We start from the raw sequence: 12,801 nt of genomic DNA on the forward strand, positions 1-12,801 counted from the left end.
CCGACTTCCCTATTGCAGCTTCTCAGTTTGATGTAAAGCAGCTCTAAATATAATTTTATAGCACCAATATATGAGATGACAATGTGAAAACAGTGTGAAAGATGTGGCGATGAACCTACAGAGGAAGGTCGGTTCAATCTGCAGCTCCTCTGGGCTTTGCACAGTGTTTTAGTGAGTTTGTGGCTACAGCTTTACTGCTCTGCTTCGTTCTCATTGTGCTGGTTTTGGCCGCCGCAGGCAGAGAAATGTGTTGTAAAAAGACTGCGTGCGCAACCTGAACAGGAAAGCAGAAAACCCCAGCTGCACAGCAAGAATCACTGCAGTATTTCATAGTAAAGTCAAATCACAACGCCTTCTACAGGGCAAATGCTTGAAAGACATACATCTCCACACATACCAGTAGAACAATTTGCTTTTTCATGCAGTACGCATTTCTGCACATCTTCTTAATCATTACCTAATCCCCTAAACATGCTGGCAGGTTTGAAAGGTGCACTATCTTTAAAAGATTCCCAAAAATGACCATTTAAAATCATGATATTTCAACAAAATCTGTCTATTCTATATGTCTCATTTGAAAATCCTCCAAAAATGAAGCAACTTCTTCCGTCCTTATCCCATCTGATTCTTCAGGACTGACTCAGCTGTGACCAATAGTGAAAAATTCTCAGTTTTCAGATGAACTGCAGGCAGTGTTTCCACAGAGCAGAGATGAGACAACAAGAAAGGCTGAGAGGAAAATAAAACAGACTGGACAAATAAAATAAATGCAGCATATATGGTATACAGAGGAGCAAGTAGTGGGAAGATACATTCAGCATAGTGAAACATCTTTCTACAGCTGATGTGCAGAGCAGAGTCAAAAAGACTGTAGAGCCTGTGAAAACAGAAAAACTAGACAAAAATGAACAAAAAAATATAACGGCCACAAAAAGACATCTGTTTAAAGAGACACATGAAACGTCAAAAATGAGAGACAAAATAAGAAAAATTTAACTCACAACAATGGGTCAGAAAACAACAAAAAAGGAGACAAGTGACCACAAAGAGACAAAACTGCCCTTAAGACACATAAAACAAACAAAGCAAGAAACAAAACAACAGCAAAATGAGACATAAATAATAACAATGCTTGGGTTAGGAAAAATGAGACAGGAGCAAATGAAAAAAGAAACAACCCAGAAACTGTTCATGTACAGAGTGTTTAAGATTATTAATTTGTTAAGGCAGGATCACATGGTGAGCATCCTAATGCTTGCTTATCTTTATGTTCATCTTGTACAGTTATAATCATGTTGCTGTGCAGACCGACACACTGCAGAAAGAAAAAGCTTTGTGCAACCTGCAGCAGAGTTCACTGCAACAAAGGTAAGTTCAGTTATGACTTCAGTGAAGCAAAAGAGGAGGACTGGTAATGCAAAGCATGTGGAATAAATGTAATGCAGTTTGATGCAAATAAAATACATGTCCGGGGGGGGGGATCTAATGTGTGCAGACCACAGCAAAAAAGCAAAGGAGGCTTTAACAAAGAGTCCAACAGACAGCGAGTTCACAAAATTGAAACGGAAAGATGTGTTTTCATTGCTCACAATGCACAACAATAAATGCACAACTGGGATACACAAAAGTGGATTTTAGATGGATTGTAAAATCAACTGGACCGATTGCCACTACTGATATCTGCACCTATTTTTCCACCGACCTGCAGAGAACATCAAGCGGAGTTTGATTTTTGTGATTGTTTTTGCCCTTAAAATGGCAAAAAAATTGCAAAAACTTCGAATTATATTGCAAGGTGATGTCTTCAGTCATCTTGTTTTGTCTGACTAAGAGTGTAGAGGCACAGTTTACTGAGGCACAAGCCACAAAACTGTTTAATAATAAAGCAGATTTGAGAAGATGAAACCACAAATTAAAAAAACTAATTGATTAATTTAAGTTCACAGAATCATAGTTTGGTCAGTCAGCAGCGGTTGCAGCTGTAATGATGATACAGAGGGTGATCATTTCTGAAGACTACAGCATTAAAGAAGTAGATAGAAGTTAAATATGACACATGCAGACAGAACAAAGTCTCCCAGGACTCCCCTGAGAACAGAATTCTCTCTGCTGATGCTCCATATTAGGAGAACCAGCTGAGAGGAAGAACCACATCTGGACCAGAGCTGAGTTTACTGAACGCACCAGGAACTGTGGGAAAACTCACACTGGCCAACACACACAGACACAGAGAAACACACACAGGAACATACAGCAAAACACACAGACGCACACACTCACAGACACACTGACAAAACAGACAGACACACACATATACACTAACAGAAACAGACACACATAAATGCACACAAAGACGTACACCCACACGTTTGCACAAACAGACATGCACCCACACAAACACACTAACACACACACAGACACATACACACAAACACGTTACAGTTACGGATCATAGAGCATTGTGACAGTTTAGGTAGAAACGGGCACCATGACAAAGACGAAGTGGAGGTTAATGACCCCCGACCAGAGCTCATGTTTTCAGACAAATTGTAGCGTGCCTTAGCATGTAGTGTGTCTCGTCTCCACAGCAGCTCATGTCACATGTCCGTTGTTAAGAGTAACTATATAGCAAGCAGAACAAATGCACTAAATTTGCAATACACTGCCGATTAACTATTGAGAAAATAGTTAGAATTTGCAACCCCAGACTGTTTTGTGTATTTCATTTTGTCAAAAGCGTACTTTATGTCAAAATGCATAAAGCTTGGCAGCTCTGAATTTCATCATCGTGAGTATAGCAGTATAAAAAGATGCCACAAGTTTTCCAGAGCCTGAGGTGATGTTTTTAATAGCAAATATATCCAGTTTACCACTATGATGACACTTGATAACTTGTCACAGCAGAGAAAGCACAGTGATGGCTGCATACCTGTGCTGTTCCTGCCGTAGCAAGTCAGAATTACTGCAATGAAATACATATCTGAGGATCTCTAGCTGCTCTAGCATTTGAAAATTCGACTGTAAATCAAGCTCAAGGCTGCAAGAAATTCAAGGGCACACGGAACCAATACTTCTATACCAATGTTCAAACTTGTAGCCACGAGGGAAGCGTTACTTCATCAAACATGACCGTAAACCTTTGTACATTGTGTTGAGCAACAAATGTTGGTTTGCTCTAATAATTCTGAGACGCTATTATGTCAAAGGCAATGAATTCTGAAATCCTTTCATGGCAGAACAAAGCCTGAGTACATCTAAGGAGTTAAACTGTCCTGTAGGGTGCTGAAATATGAGCCGATTGTATTCGCCTGCAGCAACTGTTTCTGTTCATGAGTTACGGCTGATCAGATGTACAGTGAGAGCAGGACTCATTCCTTCCTTCTACTTTATTATGGATTCTATAGAAGGAAGTTAGAGACTGTAAAGCTGCAAACTGAGAACCAGAGCCACTCAAGAGGCTCTGAGATTACCAGCCAGCATCTCCAACACCAAATCACCCCCAGAAGTTTTTAAAAAATCTCAGTATCATGCAGGTTTGTGCAGCAAAACACCTGGAACAGACAGTTTACCAACTGTACTTTACATGTTTGTTTACATGTGTGATTCTGTCTTCTAAAAACTCAGCAGCTTAATGTGATGGTGGATCATTCTGTAGAGCTTTATGTGGAAGGTCACAGTAAGGCGTCATGACAGGTTGGTAAAAGTTGTCTGAAATTACATTTTTTCCCAAATGACTTGAAACCTGTAAAAAACTGAATTTCCCTGTGGTGACTAATAAAGTCTGTCTAAGTCTTAAAAAAAAAAAAAGACTCAAAAATCGTCCAAAAACACATTAATATATCCACAATGTCTCAAAAAAGTTTAAAATAATTCAAATTGTCAAAACTTTCTTTAAAAAAAAGACTCGTCCAAAATGTCTCAAAAAGTGGTCAAAATTACTAAAACATGTCAAAAATCTCATCACAAATTTATCCAAAATAACAAACTTATCCAAGATACTTTAAAGGTTGTAAAAACTGACTGAATAAATTGCCAAAAATTACATGAACGTATTGAAGCTCATTCAAACATAGTTTAAAATAAGAAATAGTGAAGTTACTGAAAAATTGTCCAAAATGACTCAAAACCTGATTGAAACGACAAAAATCATTTAAAAATAACATAAGCTTGCCCTAAATACTCAATACCAGCTCCAAATGATTGAAAATGTGTCCAAACTTACATTAAAGTAAATGCAAAAATTGGAAAACATTACTCAAAAATTGCCCAAAATGACTCGAAAGTTGTCCAAATTGACTAAAATTTTTCCAAAATGTTTGAATTATTTTGACCAATCATCAGGTCAGACAGTATCCTGGATGTGGAATCTCTGATGCAGTTTAAGAAGTGTCAGTTCCAGGAGGGTAATTTATCTGTTTCCTTTCAGTCAGCTTAAAAGCAAAAAAACGTTCATGTAAAATCTGATTTTTCATTGAACCTGAGCTTTCTCCTCCAATATACACACATTACACACATCATTTGAAATATACTGCATTTTGTGCATTATTATCAGCATAAGTCGCGCTGTGTTGGCTGGTTTTGCTCTCAGGGATGGATGGAAATAAGTTTGTGTCATCATGGCGACCACCTCAAGATCAGACAGAGTGTCACAGCAGTGGCGGTGGTGTTGGATCATGGGACACACGGCTGTCGGCTGCATGCAAACGGCCTCCATGTGACAAACCATGGCTCGCACCTCTGTTTAAAGCTCTCCTCAACTTGTTTGCAGACAGACGGACAAATGAGCCAATCGGGAGCATAGTGGGCAGGTCTGAAGTCTGTGATTGGTCAGACCGAGCAGCAAACGCTTCAGTCACTGTTGTAAATCCCTCATCAATCATCAAACTACATGCAACTACTAGAGAATAAAGACTGTTCAGAAAATCCCTGTGACTTCAAATGATTTGCTCATAAACAAAAAAACAAACAAATTTTACGGTTATTATTTGTCAGTTATCTACTCAAAATAGCCCACCGGTTTATAAACAGATGCTTGTTAAAAGCGATGAGAGTGTGGTGACTTAATTGATTAATTGGTTTACTATTGTTTTTCTTGTTAGGCTTGTTGTTGTTGTTAATATCTTGTGGTTGTGAATATTGTTGTTGTTGCTATTGTAATTATTATTGCTGTGGTTGGTTGAAGTATTTGCTATTATTGCTGCTGTTTTTATTGCTATTATTGGTATTTTTGTTGTTGATTTATAACTGAGTCGGATATTGAGGAAAAACGCCATTATTTCCATTGCTAATTAATCTGTTGATTTTTATCTTGACTAACTGATCAGCTGTTTTGTCTGGAAAAAGTTTAGCAAGAAAAATGTGGATCAGTGTTTTCTCGAATGTTTTGATTTGTCCAACGATATTCAATTGACTTTCGTAAAGGAAGAAAGAAACCAGAAAATATTCACAATTAAGAAGCCGCAATCACAGAATTTGGATCGTTTTTCTCTTAGAAAATTACTCAGACTGCATATAAAAGTGTCAAAATAGTTGCAGAATAAAAATAAAAACACTATCGACGTCACCCTGAGCTCACATTTGTCCTCCTGATTTCTCTGTTTGTCTCAACTGTTTGGTTTCAGCTGCTTATCTAACTTGTACAAATTTGCATTTCTCGTTTCTTTTGTTTCGTTTTCAATCTGTCATGCTGAAGAAGATAATCTAAACTAAACATGATACTTCCACAAAACTGACTCTGGACACAGACTATTTGAATATACAGCTGCTGTAGATATCTTCCATGTATTTTATAGAAGCAGATTCATACTATGCTGTAATCCCTGTTTAGACACAAGAGACACACATCAGTGTCGCTGGTCCAGCCAGCAGTAAGGATTCATGCCAACAAAGCAGCAGGTTAAACAAGGGTTAAGGAGGTTTGTCCAGGAAAGTTCAGGAAGTTTCACTGCAACCCCAAAGACTGGAGACTGTTTTCGGGTTTCCTAAATTTACAATGAAAGGAGTCCAAATCTATCTGCACACACTGACTACACAACAACCTGAAATCTGTAAAGATCCTGATGGACACACAATTAACCCTCTGAACTCCAACAAGCAGCTTCTGGCCTTTTTTTTTTTTTTGCTCCTCTATCATTTTTCTCCACTCTGGGTTTATTTTTCACTGCAATCTAAAGGTTGTCACCTCTACAGAAAGACCAGAATCATGGCTAGAAGTAGAGAATACTTTGGTTAGTCTTTGGGCATTCATTTCACAAAAATGTAAAAGACTTGGAATCAACATGTCCAACATTTTCCCAAGTGTTCGCAAATGTTACCACCGGCTACAGGTATATAAAGACAGCAAAAACATATAAAGTGGCCAAGATGTGATGCAAAACAACCCCAGAAAAAGCAAAACGATCATAAATGTCATGAAAAACAGCCACAAAATGACATAAAATGGACAAGATGTGTCACAAAAAAAGATGCAAAATAGCCTAAATGGGATGTAAAACAACAACAAAAAGATGAAAACTGACCAAAATTAAATGCAGACGACACAAAGCAGTAAAAAGACCAAAATACAACCACAAAAAGCTGAAAAATGACCAAAACTATGTACAAATAAAAAATAAGAAAAAAGGCCAAAATGTATCACAAATAAACCACAAAAAGACATAAAGTGGACCCCCACAAAAAAATTTGAAACTCTTTTTCTTGAGGAAAAAGGCTATAACTTTTTCAGAGACGTGTTTGAGTCCAGTATTCTCTCTCTTTCAGCTAGTGGAAACACTTCCTGCAGTTCACCTGAAAACTCTCTGAATGTTTCGCTGTTGGTCACAGAGGAGTTAGTCATGGAAAATCAGTTGTGCTAAGAAAAATTATCATTTTTTTTTTTTTACAGAATCTAGAGCAAACACTTTATTTTTGGAGCATTTTAAAATGCCAGAATTACACATCACACAAGATGCGTTTACGAATCGCAAAGATTTATCAGGTTCTGGTTCTGATTAATGTCATTAGCGTCATTTTGGCGATTTTTTTAAAAGAAAAAAAGGGTTTCAGACGGTTAAAGTAAATTAGTTTGAAGTCTGCGGTTTCATGACAGCAAACCCACTGGAGATATCTGTGTCACCATCAGGGATTCTTGTACATCTATGAAAGTACACTGTCACACATGAAACAGGTAATGTGAACAAATGGAGCATTACATAATCATCTTTTCAGCACAGCTTCTTCCTCTTCTTTCCCTACAGACTAGGTTTCCATCCTGGCCAGATCTGGACTAACAGCCCACCAGAGAGCAGCGAGACGCCTCAGGACGATTCTGCTGACGTCAACATGAGTTACCTGGGACGCCTCAACAACAGGACCTGCACACAGTGGTGTTGATGTGAGCAGCAGCAGCTTCTCTCTTTCTTCTTGTTCGCCTCTTTTTGTTTGTTTTCAGGCCTTGCTGGTGAAACTAGCAGCAAACTGCAGCATCTGTGAGACACTGGACTTTGCAATGATCCATGTTTCTTGTTTGGTCGCTGTCAGCTGCTGCTGCCATTGTTCAGGTGTGTTTGACTGGCAAAGCTCATACATGCGGGCGTCTCCAAGGAAACAGCGACAGCTCATGTTACTGTGGCAACTCCATAGAACGTTTATCGCTGAGAGGAATCATGGATCTCCTCTCAACATAATCAGCTGATCACCCTGAGTCTGGTTCTGCTGGAGGTTCTTCATCACAGTCCCCAGGTGCTCACTGGGAGAACTGCTGGGATTCTCGATTCGCTGCAGGATCCAAACTATCCAAACCTCCCCAGGTGTGTTTCACTGTAGGTTTGATTCAAGGCTGTAATATTCACTTCTGTTACTGCCACTGGTTTCTAACTGGGATTCATTAGTAAACAGGACTTTTTCCATCATCCACTGTGAAATTCTGCTGTCTCTGCCTGTTTGAGCGCTTGACAAATCGCTCTTCATCCTCTGAAACAGTAAAAAGCCTTCAAATGACAAAACTTTTGCTGATTAATAAGATGACAGAAATTATACAAGAACAGAAACAAAAAAAAGATGCAAAAGGACCAAATTGTGACACAAAACAGCCAATATTAAATGCAAACAACCTCGAAAAGATGTAAACTAATTACACATAATTGGCTATAAAAAGACGCAAAATGGCTTTAATTAAATGGAAACGACCCCCAAAAGACATAAAACAACCAAACTTTAACGGCCAAAATCAAATGCAAAACAACCCCAAAAAGACAACCTAAATGTGATGCGCAACGACCACTAAGTATTCTACAAAACCAAAATTAAAAGCAAACAACCACAAAACTAGATGAAATTACCAAAATGTGATGTAAAACAAGCACAAAGACCTAAAATGTCTAAAATTAAATGCAAACAGCTGCAAAAATATGTAAAACTGACAAGAGTGATGCAAAACAACTACAAATCATGAGAAATTAAACTGAAAATGATCTAAATAGAAAAAGACTACCAAAATGAAACATAATCAGCCACTGAAAGATGTAAAATGACCAAAATTAGATGTAACTGTTCCCAACAAGACCAAACAAGAACCAAACTATGGTGCAGAAACTGCTACAAATAGGTGCAAACACACCAAAAAACACGTAAAATGACCAAGATATGGAGCAAAATGGCCGCAAAAAATAAGTAAAACAATTAAAATGTGACGCAAGACAACCAGAAAGAAACCTAAAGTAACGTAAATTGAATGCAGATGACTGAATGATTAAGTCCCCTGTTTCTTGTTTAGTAAATTGTGTATCAGTGATGAATCTGCCTTTGTGTCTCTCCGTGAACATTGTTTGATGTGTTGATCTTGTGATGCTGAGCTCACTTTGTGTTTTGGATCCTTCTGATCCAGTTTCCACTGGATCGAGTGTTTTGGAGCTCCGTACTTTGCCCCCTTGGAAACCCGCACACATTCCTCAACTATGACTCAAAAAGTCAAACATTTGATTCAATAACTCATCAAATTTGTGGTTTGGAGTTTCCAGAGTGTTTTGGATTACACAGCTCCACATCCGAGGCCAGTTTGAACTGACAGAGGGGAAAGTTTCACCGCCGTCTCCATGAAGCGTCCAGAGACCAGACACCAGCAGCAGATTGAACATGAAAGGAATCGCACATCTGCTCATGATAAAGACCAACTGTAGAGCAGGAACTAAACAGACAAACATGACGCTGGAGGACAGAGAGGCACGAAGCTGCAGGTTTAACACGTCAGAAGATGGAGGCAGAAAACTGGACCAGCTCATCTCTTGGCTCACAAACTTTCATGACTCCTGAAAATAAAGCTGCACTTCAAGGAACCTATTCCAAACACTTAATTAAATGCAACATTGCAAGAAAAGAACTCTAGTTTAGTGATTTAGATAAACCTTTCAAGTTGCAAACATTATTCTGATGGGTTGAATTGACATAATGTTGAATTTTGGGTGTAATTTCAACTTAAATTTCTGCTTTGATGCCAAACTAAATTGACATTGTAGGAATGTAATTAAATTTGCTTGATAAGCCTGAATGGACATTTCAAAGGTGAATATCATGTCTTTAACAAATAAATTCCACTAAAGCAATACATTCAAGAAAATTTACAGAGTTTATTCTACACCTGCTGATGGAACACGTACTGTTGCTAATGCTAGTTACATATAGCAGCGAAATGTGGCTAAATAAAAATGCAAAATTCAGAAAAAAATGATGACAGTATACGTTTGTGCTGTTGTTGCTCACTTAAGACGCAAACAGCAAGTGCTGATACCAATATTTTCAAAAAAGTGAACTACAAACTTAATTTCTTAAAAGCTACATGAACAAAAGCATGAAAAAGTCAAAAACTACTGAAGAAATGCAACTGGAGCAGCTTAATTTTGTCAACATTAAAACTTAGGTTCATGAATATGGTAGTTAAGCAGTAACAGATGATGGAAAGAAAATAGTTGCAAAAATTTAGAAACTTGTGTTTTTGCTACCAATCATTAGGTAATTAAAAACGCTGTAGAGGAAGTAAGTTAATTTCTTGAATTCAATGTAGTTTGTTGGTTGAACATTATTCAGTAGAACTTGTCTGTTGTCTATCATTTTATTTATTTCTCAGATTTTTTTTTTACAGTATAGATGGGGTTTATTGTCAAGTTTAACTCTAGTTTTTTCTACTTTGAATGTCTTTAGATCAGCCCATCTGATTAGTCAGTCAGATATTTAACAAGACGGACACAAGCATTAGTAAAAAATGAGCATATTGTATGTAGAATAATTATATTTTCTCGCACCGCTGACTTAGGAATCATCCTTGTGATTAACCACACAGCACAATGGGCTGCTCTGCTTACTTCAGGTACACATGAAATCTGAGCCACAGAGTCCAATCTGAGTAACAGGTCTGAAGGTTTACGAGACGCTGCACGGTGGTTAGTAAAAATCTGAGACACACCAGCGATTAGCTCATGTTACAGTCATCCAGCAGGAATGTGCACTTAAATCCAATTTACACGGGATTAACATTACAGGGCAAGGTTGGGGTGAAATATTCCTGAGCCTCCCTGAGAAAAATCACAATGTAAAGTTTTCTGCAGCAGTGTCACACTGATGTGTTAACAGTCGTCTGGACATCCATGAGAAAGTTACAAATGGCCATTTCACATACTTTTAATGACACGAAGGATGCCGATCAGGATTTTGGCTCGTTTTTAACTGAACATGGAATACTGTAGATACTGACATTTGAAATGCTCTGCGAGTAGAAAACAGCGTGTGTAGGTAAAATCACCTGGTTTCAGGTAAATCTGACATTATAAGGTTTTATTTTTGTGGTCTTTTTATGTCTCATAGTTGTTTTGCGTCTCTTTGTGGTCGTTTTGTGTCTGTGTGGCAGTTTTTCATGTCTTCGTGATCACTTTGTATGTCTTTGTGGGCATTTTGTGACTCCTTGTCTGTCACTTTGTTGTCGCTTTGTGTCTATAGTGTTTTCACTCACTGTATTCATTTTGTGTCTCATTGTGGTCATTTTGTATCTCATTGTGGTCATTTTGCATCTATTACTTGTTGCTTTGCATCTCTGTCATATGGTGTCTTGTTGTAGTCATTTTTCGTGGCTTTGTGGTCATATTTCGTCTTGTAGTCATTTTGAGTGTCTTTGTGGTCAATTAGCGTATCTTTCTGGTCAATTTGCATCTCTGTGTGGTCATTTTGTGTCTCCTTGTCGAAACTGAGAGTCTCTTTGTGTCTTTTTGTGTGTTTGTAGTGGTTTTGTGTCTTCACCACATGCCTGTTCATGACTACACATTTTTTTTAGAAAAGCTGAGAAGAAAGCAGCGCAATAGATTTCATATGTGCAAAGATTTGATTGTGTTTAGGGGGATTGGAAGTCGCTCAGCATCTAAATACAGTTTAAGATCAGAGGTGTCGAAGTGCTGAAATGTACATGTGCACTTTCCTGACTGGAATCACTATAAACAGCAGCTTTCATACAGAGGCAGACAGTCAGCGGTCAGTGAAACTGTCCGGTTTCTATGGAAACAGCAGCGCAGCATCCAGCATGAAGGCGAGGAGGAAATCAGTGTGTGTCAAACAGGATCCACAACCAATCGGCCCATCGGCTGGCCTGAAGCTGGAAGTCAGAGGTCAGCAACAGACCAGCATCCCTACACTACAGCAGGTCAGGTCAGTCTGCTCTCAGTGTGAATCACAACACACTCATCGCCACGTGTTCTGCCCACAGTCTGGGGGAGGCTTTCACACTTCTGATTGACTGTCTTTCTAGAACATAGTAACAGAAATGAGGGGCAAATCTCATCAGTTTTGCACTTAAAAGTGTGTAGTGTTAACAGCTGGTACCAAACTCTATGAATCAAACAGCTAACTTTAAGTATTTGTGCTTCAGTGGAGGACTACATTCAGCATACAGCAACTCAAGACACCTGCTGGGGCCCAATAAAAGCCACTTATCACGTAAGAAAAGTTTAATTGACCTTCATGAGGTATTATATTAGTTTACAACCAGTATATTTAGATAGCAGGGAGAGTGACAGGGATGACAGCCAAGACAGAAGAAAAACTGACTCTGCAATAAAACCATTACATCTGGAAGGATGTGAAGCATGCCGATTGTGAACCTGGTTCTTTAGGAGTCTAATCAACGCTTTATGCCTCATCATCCACTGCACATATTTAGCTACGAGTCTTTTCAACAAGAATTGGCGAATTATAGAAGGGAGTTCCGTAAACTTTTCTTCCTATCCGCATCACTTCCTGGCATACGCGTGGTCCCTTAAAAACAAAAGCGGTCAGTTGCCAAGCTTTGTCTCTGACCAGGTTGACTATTTCTCCATTTAACTAACTAATTAACATGTTGAGCTGGTCAGTTTGCAGATACACGGAGCTTTTTCTGACTCCAGACTCCATCTTTGGGGAAAACTCCAGTTTCAGAGACGGTTCTCCGGCCGCTGAGGAGGGGCTAGCCGCCGGCTAACAGGTAGAGGAAAGTGGGAACTTACAGATGTGAGAAGCGGTCTCATCTGTTCGCTGTTGTCTTCATCCATTTCCAGAAAATTCCGTGAAAAGTCCACCGGTGGTTCATCCAAGTTCAGCTCTCTAACCGCTGGCCGTCCCTCTGCTTCTTCTCCTTCTCCTCGCGTTTCTCTCCGCCACTATTTTACAACTGCAAGGAATATAATAACTCCAGCTGTAGAGCCCGCCTTCTTTTGATTGGCAGCGTTGTCCTCCGTTGACGTGCCAGCGATTGTTTTATTACAACCAATCATCGAGCCGAAACGCAGAAGGGGCGGAGCTACACCGTAA

This window comes from Amphiprion ocellaris, chromosome 9, assembly GCF_022539595.1.
Source record: "Amphiprion ocellaris isolate individual 3 ecotype Okinawa chromosome 9, ASM2253959v1, whole genome shotgun sequence".
NCBI classification, from domain to species: domain Eukaryota; kingdom Metazoa; phylum Chordata; class Actinopteri; family Pomacentridae; genus Amphiprion; species Amphiprion ocellaris.